This window comes from Raphanus sativus, chromosome 1 (assembly GCF_000801105.2).
Source record: "Raphanus sativus cultivar WK10039 chromosome 1, ASM80110v3, whole genome shotgun sequence".
In the NCBI taxonomy this organism is placed as follows: domain Eukaryota; kingdom Viridiplantae; phylum Streptophyta; class Magnoliopsida; order Brassicales; family Brassicaceae; genus Raphanus; species Raphanus sativus.
In genome coordinates this window covers 5235221-5245845 of record NC_079511.1, presented here as the reverse complement: position 1 = coordinate 5245845, position 10625 = coordinate 5235221, and positions in this window count along the sequence as shown.

Genomic DNA, 10625 nt, shown 5'->3' with positions numbered 1-10625 from the left:
CTGAGAAAGTACGCTGTGTGGTAGATTTGTAGTGTAATGAATGGTTTCCCTCATAATTTATGTGTTATCTGGTCTGTAACATTATTTAAGGCCCGATATTGTTATATCTGTGAAACCCAGTTATAATGGCCCAATATTTACAATTTATGATGGATAGGAGACGAACTTTGAAAAAAAAAAACCTGAACCTACGTAATGAATAAAAAAACATTCCAACTATATTTACCAAATTTTTGTGAAATTACAAATTTAATTTTTGGTGTCATAATCTTTTGTTGTTTCTAATCATAACATCAAATTTTAGACCAATTACTTAATGTTTTAGTTTTAATTTTTATTATTTTTTGATTGATAAATAATTATTTTATCACATTTAGATTATTAGTTACATTTTATTATATTTATAAGTGACAAATGATATAGTCATAAAGTGATTTATTGTGAAAAGAATAATTAATTATGTGAAGATAAATTAAAAATACAAATAATACATTATATTTATGTATAATTATAGTAATTGAACTATATTATTAAATGAAATATAATAAAAATATATTTTTAAAATATTAGTGTAAATTAATAGTGAGATTTGATGTGGTAAATAGTATTACACCAAATTTAGCGTAATAAATATTATACTATATTTAGTGGGAAAATATCAATTTTGTATTTTTTTGGAGATGATAAGTATTTTATAGTCTGGCTGGAGGATGACCTAAAGTAAATAAACATTATTAGAACTTTGATCTCCTTGCATTCTTTTAGCTTTGATCTACATCGTATTTTTTTTTACGCAGTCTTTAATACTGACTTTCAGCTGTAGGATAGGATAAGAAGACAATTATGTTGAGAATATAATCCCGCTTAAGTAACTGAATATTTGTAGCATGTTAGAAGGAAAACATTTCCATATGATGATTATTATAGTCATGCACTTGCACGAAGAAACTAAAGAAAACCAAAACATTGACGGAGCTTAAAAGACAAAATGAAGCGTACAAGTAGGCAGATAGCATAGGCTCATAGCATAGAGACTTGCGGAATTAATTAAGAGTCTAAGGGGGTTGTATTGAATTGTGGATTTTAAAGTGTTTGGTTTTGTTTTAAAATCATCTGTTATTCAACTAAGGATTTCTTATTTTTTTTCAAATCATCTGTTATTGAATATGACATTTAGCTAAAATCACCACAAATCACTTGTAATCCACTGTTATTCAATTAACAATTTATTAAAACTAAATCAAATTCACTGTTATTCAATGACAAACAATTCTAAAAGAAAAAAACTAAAAAAAGGATTTGAAATACGCTTTCTATCAATTTTAGTCAGAACTATACGTAACGAAACTCACACTTGTATACCTGTTATTTGGAAAACCCCATAATTTTAATATATAAAATTTGGCAGCGAAGAAAAAAAAAGACCTAGCGCTGGTGATGCTCCCAGACAATATTCCCCTCAGAGCGCTCTGTTTCCACCCCTTTCCGACGCCGAAGGAGCTCGAGCTCACCGGCTTCGGGACCTATCTCGCCTCTGCATATATGTTGTGTCTCCGACCTTTCATCTGGATCTCCTCTCTGCTCTGTTCTCTCTCTATCTCTTCTCCGATGGGGAAAAGGTTATACTTGACGTACATCACTCGTTCCGGACTCTGTTGCTCTGGAGAGCTCCGGTCAGACATGACTGAGGGTCGCCTCTGTTCACTGTGACCACCGCTGGAACGTCTCATCCTCTTCAAAGTCCTAGATCTGCTATCCTCGTTCCTCGCCGTCAAGGTCTTCACCGTACGACGCCTCTCCTTCCTTTGCAAATTGCAACCCCTAGCCACTCGCTTAGCCATTGACGTTCTGACGACGAGATCCGCCAACTCGCTTTCATGTAAAGTTTGATACAGCTTGGTGACAAGCGATCTTGGTTGGTCTTAGGCAAACTACAGATCCATCACGGAAATGTTGGATTCCAAAGTATCTGTCTGAACTCAACCATAGCTTACTCTTCAACACTTGTCAAGGTCACATCATGTACCCGTATTTACACAAGCAAATTTTCCTCTCTACATCTCTCAATCTCGGGGATGTCTCTACACTTTCTCTCACAAGCAGGACAGTGAAGATGAAGCTTCTGCCACCTCGTCGATTCCTTAACAGGATTCTCTACAATGGAGCTTCTGTGAACATTATTTTGTTGTTGGTCAGTGATATGTAATGACTGAATCAACTGCAGTTGAAACAAGTTGCATCACCACGTTCTTAAATATATGAATGATGCTTTATTGGAAGAAGAAATATTTTATGAATTCTTACTTCACGTTCTTTAATATATGCAACAAAATAAATTATTGATATCAAATGATCTAAAATACTCTGAAACTTTGGAATAAATCCCACCCAATTTTTTTTTCCTTTACTAAATCCTAACCATACAAATGAGATTTAGGTAAAATCTCTTCAAACTCTATTTTTTCACAAATCCATCCAAACTTTTAAAATCCACAGTTCAATACACCCCCCCTAAGACAATGAGAAATCATTTTAGGTCGACCGTGAAGTTTTTTTTTCTTTTTTGAACTTTCACCGTTAAGTTCCAGTGCTGGTACAACTATTCTTGCGTGTATTAGGGGTTTCTAAAAACACTTATATGAACAAAATCTAGGGTGCGCTATAAATATCGTACATATTTAGCAAAATAAATAAATTATAAATATCGTACATGTTCATTTTATAGTCATTACATCAAAAGATGATAATTTACTATACTAATTATTTTTGATATGCTGGGTCTCTCTGACCAACATTAAGATTTCAAAAAATATCGGTCTATAATATCCATTAACTCAACTCATCCATATTATATTCCAGTGTCCTGCACTGTAGAAATGTTATCATCTCTAACTAACAACATTTTAATTATTTGTGCATGGAAGCATGGGATTAATTTGTCAACTCCTCCATGCGAAATTTTGGTTAAGCTTAGTGTAATGGTTTTCAATCGTTAGAAAATGTTTTGATCTACAATCGATTTTTAACATTTGTGTCTTCTAGATCAAACCTGTAAGTTTTTTTTTTTTGAATAATAAACCTGTAAGTTATTAAGTTTAAATCTGGAATGGATAACATAATATATTTTGATATAATATGTTTGATGTTAACCTTCTAGTCTGAAGATAATTCATCCATAACTTTCCTTTAAAGACGTTTTAAATCAAACCAAACTATCAGAATTTTCCATATACACGTATCTGAATGTAAAGTACTCAGGGTACACATGCACTTTAAACATTATATATATATTTGTATACGACTGAATTATCATTGATAATTGATAGAAGCGTCAAAAAGTCAAGAAAATATATTTGCAAGGCTGGCAGATAGACTTTGATGGACTTAGAAGGAGAGAAGACTTTTATGGAGATTGGTGTTTTTTTGAGAATTATAAAGAAGAGCAAGTGGGTACTTTCTTTTAAGGACCAATGACCCATCTCTTGTTTGTTTCTAAGTTGTGGTTACAAACAAACTAAAATCACAAATAAATCATACTAGCATTTAGATTATCTATGTCGATTACCTGTGTCCAAACTCCATGTCGTAATCAGATTGATATTTGGTGCCAAATAATATAATTAAAGAGTAAACGTAGACTTATAAGCAGAGTTTCAAAGCTAGCTATGATGTTGTTGTTAATCAGTTATCTTGTATCGAAGTCTAATTGTAACATTCTATCGTCTACGATTAATGAACCATCCACGTCCGCTTACTTGGTCTATGAGTCTCATTTCATTCGACTGCCAATTCGTTAATTTTTTCAGAGACTCAAAACTATTGTTTACTGTTTTTACAATCACCATATGACTTTTTTCACGTGCTTCGATTTCACTCGCATGTTATTGCGAATCACTTTACGATAAATTACATATTCTTCCATTACCTAATTAAACTACACTTAACTCTAGAATTTGAAACAGATGTGTGATGAAAAAGTTAACGCATTTTGGAGATATAGTTAACCATATCGATTCTGTTAAGATTTTCATATATTACAACTTTGGAAGTTACAATTTACTCTCTCTCAAAGAACTTAACATTTTCGTTGCACTCCACGCAAGTCAAGGTGCCTCTCGGGTTAGAACCGAGATAACTAACCAGCTCTGATAATACTTGTAGCGTTCCGACCGTCATGATTAATGGACCACTTATGCACGTTCACTTGGACCTTCGGTCCTTTCTCATCCGACGGTCGGTTAGTTAATTTTTTAAAAGTTTGAAATTATTGTTTAGTGATCCTACAATTACCACATAACATTTCTCTGTACTTTGACTTTACTTGTATGCTATCGTGAATCACTTTTTGATAGATCATTAATCTTTTTATTGTTCCACTTCAAACACACTTAATTTCTGAATTTTAAACAGATTTGTGTCGGAAAAGATATGCGCATTTTAGTGATGTTGGTAGTTGAATCAATTTTTTTTTTTTTTTTTTTTTTTTTTTTGAATCAATTTTCTTATTCCTTTATATATATCACAATGGGAAATGTTACACTAATGATTGATCTTTGATTATACATACTTTTTAGAGTAACATGTATCGTTACCAATGAATATTATATAACATGATTATGAGAGAAGCATAAACGGTAGTTATATGTACGGGTTTTTATTTGTAAACTCTTGACGGTCGCAGAAAATATTTTGACGTTCTACTATATCGAACCTTCTTTTAGTTATTGACTCTTCGTTGTTTTGGATTTTTTGGTCAACTGTTGGGCTATTTTTTTATTGTAGTATTGAACTTTTCTTCTTTAGCTATCGTTATTTTTCATGGACATTTAAATACAAAAACGCGACTTTGCTTTTGAAGTCTTCGACCTCATTTAAGTTTTGACTATTCGGGAATAAGGTTATTTCGCTCGAGGCAAGAAAAAAGGTTATTTATAAACTTTGCTCACGACCACTTCCAATAAATAAAGTGAATCATTTGCTTAGTTTACATTTGTTTTGTAAAGACAATATGTAAGTTAGTTAATTTTCTTTCACTCACGAACGATACTTGGTTTTTTATTATTTAAAAGATACTATACTCGAAACCCCAAATGCATTTTCAGAAGAAGTAATGGTAATTCGGAAACAAACACGAAACCTATATTAAAATTAACAAGTAGATGTACGTAATTATATTTTAAGCCGTAATTGTCATTTTAAGGGCAATTGTAATGTTGGACTCCGTCAAAGTCATCGGTGGAATGTGTAACATCATATGGTGTTTCGAAATTGTCGGTCCCTTAATATATACGTATACAGATATATGCAATATGTGTCTTAGGGTTTGGAAAATGCATACATATTATATAGCTGGTAAATATAAATAAACATTTTGTTTGACTTCTTGTAAGATCCATGAAAAATTGGCTTTTCGGTTGCAGAGAATGGAGGGAAAAGAAAACCCAACTTAATCGAGGTGTTTTAATAAATATACTGGATTTGATTTAGTTCTGAAATTTATTTTTGGAGCATCAGTAAATTATGTATAAATATAAAATGCTGTCGGAATTTATTTGATGAAGTGATTGACAACAGAAGAGATAAAAGATTTATGCTAGATATGAAGTTCATACACCAATATATGCCATTTTCCCACAGATTGTATATACACCAATATATGCCATTTTCCCACAGATTATGAGTGTAGGTTACTGATAATCTAATCCCTTATTTTATGGCTGTAGTTGGTAAATTAAAATAGAATTAATGAAACAAAAACAATTGAATGATATGAATGGAATATTGAAAAAAAAAATAGAATGTATTCCATTCACTTATGACCAAATCTGTTATGAAATAGTTTTTTTTATATTTTATCTAATTATTTTTTGAATGGGTGGAAAGATCATTCCATTTTCTTCATAACAAATGGTAAATAATTTATAAAGTCAATGGAATCAACAATTTCACATCATTTAATTTTAAAATATTGTAATCCAGTTGTATCTACATTTTTTTTTCTCATATGGAATATGTTGTATATTTTAGAAAATTAGATACAATTGTACGAATTTACGATCGTAAAAAAGAAAAAAAATAATAATCAAAACATATTGAGATTTTAAGAGGAATTTATATAATTATACAACTTCGTTTTTTATGTTTTTCTTATTTTATTATTGTGTTTTTTAAAATACAAATATATAAACCCCGGCTAAAGCCGGTTTAGACTACCTAGAATACCCACATTCTCAACCAATGGCAGAGTTATCCGCACACTGAAATAAAATGGGTCCCACACATATGTATATATATATATATATATATGTTTTCTATAAACATAGTCAACAAAAGCAACCTCAAGTTAACATGATAAAAAAATTAGCTCGTGAATTTAATATAATTATTAGTTGCTAATATTCATTTTACTATTAGATTGCTTTACTTTATAGGCATGATTTTAATTCCGAGCCCGTCATTTATTTGATTTGCAAATAATTCAAAACTCGGATTATGTATTACAGAACATACTGGTGATGAGTATAATTGTTGGAGTACTATTCGATTCAATTTCAGATTACAAGTTCAGTCGAATAACAATAAGACACACGTTTATGGATAACTACAGCAGAAAAGTTAAAAAATCCATTTCTAATCTGAAACTAAAGATGAATTTGAAACTTTTTTAAAAAATTACAGTTTGACCTTTTACAAAAGAAAAAAAACAATTTATGGTCTGACTGGTTTTTTCGCTACCATCCGCAAACGTAGCTTTTGCGGTTGGTAAAAGTTGACAGCGTTTCAAAACAATAATACAAACCGCTACAAATCGCTTCAAATCGTTCTAAACCTCTTAAAATCAAAAGTCATTTCCAGTTAGCGTTTGCAGTTGCGGGTGGATAAATATATAAATTTATTTTTGTCTAAATATTTTAAAATTTACAATTAAAAATAGAAATATTATAAATAAAAATATATACACATTTAGTATATTAATTTAAATTCACAAACAATATCATAAATTTTTTTATAAAAACTTTAAACTAGGTATTCATTAGAATTTTTTAAAAATTAATATACATACATGTCTAAAGATATACACATAAATAAAACGAAACAAAATATTTTTTTAAAGTTTTAATATAAATCTTCAAAAATATATTAAAATTATAACTTCAACTAATTAAAAATTTTAAATAAATAAACATAATATTATTATTAATCATATTATATTAATAGTTATAATATTTTATCACAATAGTATGTTTTTATATTTTTATAATGTTATAATATGTTTATATTGGTAATTTATTACCAGGGCCGGTCTAGAGGGCAAGCCATCCAAGCAACCGATTAGGGCATCCAAATTAGTGGGACATATTTTTTTTAAAAAAAATTAGTTGTATCTATAAGTAAATAAATCTTGTAGGTTTTCTTGTTAAAATATAATTTACTAAGCATTTTTAGTAAGAATAAAATTTGTTACAGCTCTAGTTCTAATTTCTCTTGAATTCAGATTTGAGTAATTCCAAAATTATGAATTTTTTTAGGATTTTTGTTTAATTTTTAAAAAGTTAATAGATGCAAGCGAAGATATTTTGAGGACATCATGTTTGAATCTAGAAGTTTCTTTAAGGAATGTTACGCTTTCATATGTAATTGGTGATGATTTATTTAAGAAACTAAAGATTCTTTGATAATCAATGTCCAAAAAAAGTTCGAAACACATAAATTGTTTATCGCATATTCGATGTAGTCGCCACAGTTGAGAGAAGTTTTTCAAAATTGATGCAAATAAAGATTTATTTGCGGTCTTCCATATAACCAGAAAAAATTAAATGGGTTAGTTATATTATTAATTGAAATAGTTATGGTTTAAAAACTTGATTATATGATTCTAATGGATGATTTTGTAGAAAAAATGTAAGTAAAATTATATTTATAATAATAAGTGTATAATATTACTGTTTTTATAAATAAATTGTAGGTTTTGATTTTTTAAATTAATATTTATGTCATTTTCCACTGTTTTACGATATTGATAAAATCTATGAAAGGGCATAGTTTTAAATTTTGATTGTGGCAGTATTAAATGTCGGTCCGAGTGTGTTTATTACTATCAATCCAAATATTTACGTATATAAAATGAAATTTGGTGGCTATTAATTTGCTAATCGCGAACGCCAGCGTTTTCTAAGTCCCCAAGGCACAAAGGTAAAAGTCCAGTAACAATCGAATCTATCTTATTAAAACAGAAACATTCTGTTGGACCTAACATTTATTTTGTAAGTTTTTAAATTAAATACACCTTTATACTTTATAATTAAACCTACATTAAATCACTAATGTTTCTTTCTTTATACTACTATCCATATTTCCAAACAATATACTTATTTCTTTATACTACTATCAATGTTTCCAAACAATATATTTTTATACTACTATCAATGTTTCTAAACAATACAATAATTAATCTTAATATTTTATATCTATCATTTTCTCTTTAAAATTTTGTAGAAACATCATAATTTCATAAATTGCAAAATAATGAACTTTAAAATTTGGATTATAAGATTACAAATTATGAAATTATTACAATTTAAATCAAATTAGATTACATATTGGCCATTCATCAGTTCAATCGGTTAGTCTCGGATTTTAGTGATTTTTGTTAATATGAATATTTTAAAAACCTAAATTGAATTGTCAGATCTCCGGATTAACCGGTATAATCACAATCGGGTTGAATTTAGAAACACTGATTTAAATGCAAAAATATTTTAAATACACTTTTTAAAAGTTACCAAAATATTTGTTAAGTTATTAGTGAAAATTTTCATCGTAAAATATTCCGCGCTTCCAAAGCGCGGATCATAATCTAGTCATTTATTAAATAAAAGATCATGTTTGGCTCCAACTGGTGTGGTTTACGTGTGAACATAAAAAAATGCAACTTAACGAATCAAAACGCATAATACGCGTGACATCTACGTGGCATAAAGTTCCTATTGCTCCAACAAAATCTCTTTTGTTATCTTATGATAAAATTCGATTTCTCCTTTATATATAGTAGTATATTTTTGAACTCTGAATAATTTATTTGATTACTTATAAAAATAATCAAATTACAGTACACCGGATGCCCCCACTCTTATCACAGTAGTCCTCCTTTTCGACTGACCAAAATCTTCAATAGTTATAAATATCTTTTTTTCTTTACCAACAAACAAATTTCGAATAATAACATAACATAACTTAGATTAATCTCCTTAACATTTAAATTCACCAAACATTTTATAACCAATCAAAATGTTACCTTAACTATTAATAAAAATACTATTATTTTATATAAAAATTCCAAAACAGTTGAAAAAATGACGCAAATTAATGATGCTCACGCTATTAACAAAACCCTAAATTTTAAATTGTAAATCATAAATCCTAAATCTAAATTCTAAAACTAAATCATATACCCTAAATTTTAAATTCAAACTATATACCATAAACTCAAATCGTAAATCTTAAACCCAAATCGTAAATCGTAAACTCAAATCCTATACTCTAAACCTAAATCATATCTCCTAATCCCAAACTGTAAACCTTAAACCAAACCTGATATCCTAAACTCAAATTATAGACCATAAACTCAAATCGTAAACCTTAAACCCAAACCTTAAATCCAAAAACTTTAGGTTTGGGTATAAAGTTTACGTTTTGGGTTTTAGGGCCTAAGATATAGGTTTAGGCAGTACTGGTCCTGAGTTTTCAGAGGTCCTATACAAAAAATTTTAAAAATTAATACCATTAAAATATATTAAATAATTGATGCAAAATTTATTTATTATAATAATTATACATTTTATAAAAAACAATCAACTAACTTAAATAATTTGTTAAAAAATCTACATATTACATAGTCTAATTAGCTTATTTATATTAAAATTTTTAGTTTTATATATTTTGTAGTTTTATTTTAAACTAAATATGAAAATAATTATTTTATAAATATTTTTGTCTAAAATGTGGGCCCCATTCAAATGCATCACAAGTATGTGGTCAGGCCCGACACTGGATTTAAGGTATAAAGTTTGAGTTTAAAGTTTACAGTTTGGGTTTAGAATATAAGATTTTGGTTTATGGTTTAGGATTTGGGTTTATTGTCTAAAGTTTGGCGTTAAGATTTAGCATATAGGATTTGAATTTAGAGTTTGAATTTAGGATTTATAATTTAAGAATTTATAATTTTGTTAGTGGCATTAACATTACTAAAATTAGCATTATTCTTTTTTCAGCTATTTTTAAAAAATAATATATTTTATTAATAGTCTAGTCAGTACTTTGATTGTTGATAAGATGTGCGGTGAATTTAAAAATTCACTTTAAGATGAACCTAAATTTTGTTTGTTATAATAATAATAATAATAATAATAATAATAATAATAATAATGCGTTACAAATGCTACTTGTACCCTCGATGTTAAAAACCGAGATAAAATTTGTGGTGCAGCTAAATTCAAAATATAAATTTCTGGGTTCATTTGTCTTAGTTCTTCATTCAAATGTAGTATGTGGTCGTTCTCAGAGGTCTGTTTATATTATATAACGAAATCTCTTGGTGAATATATCTTTTTCTCCCTGTAACTTTT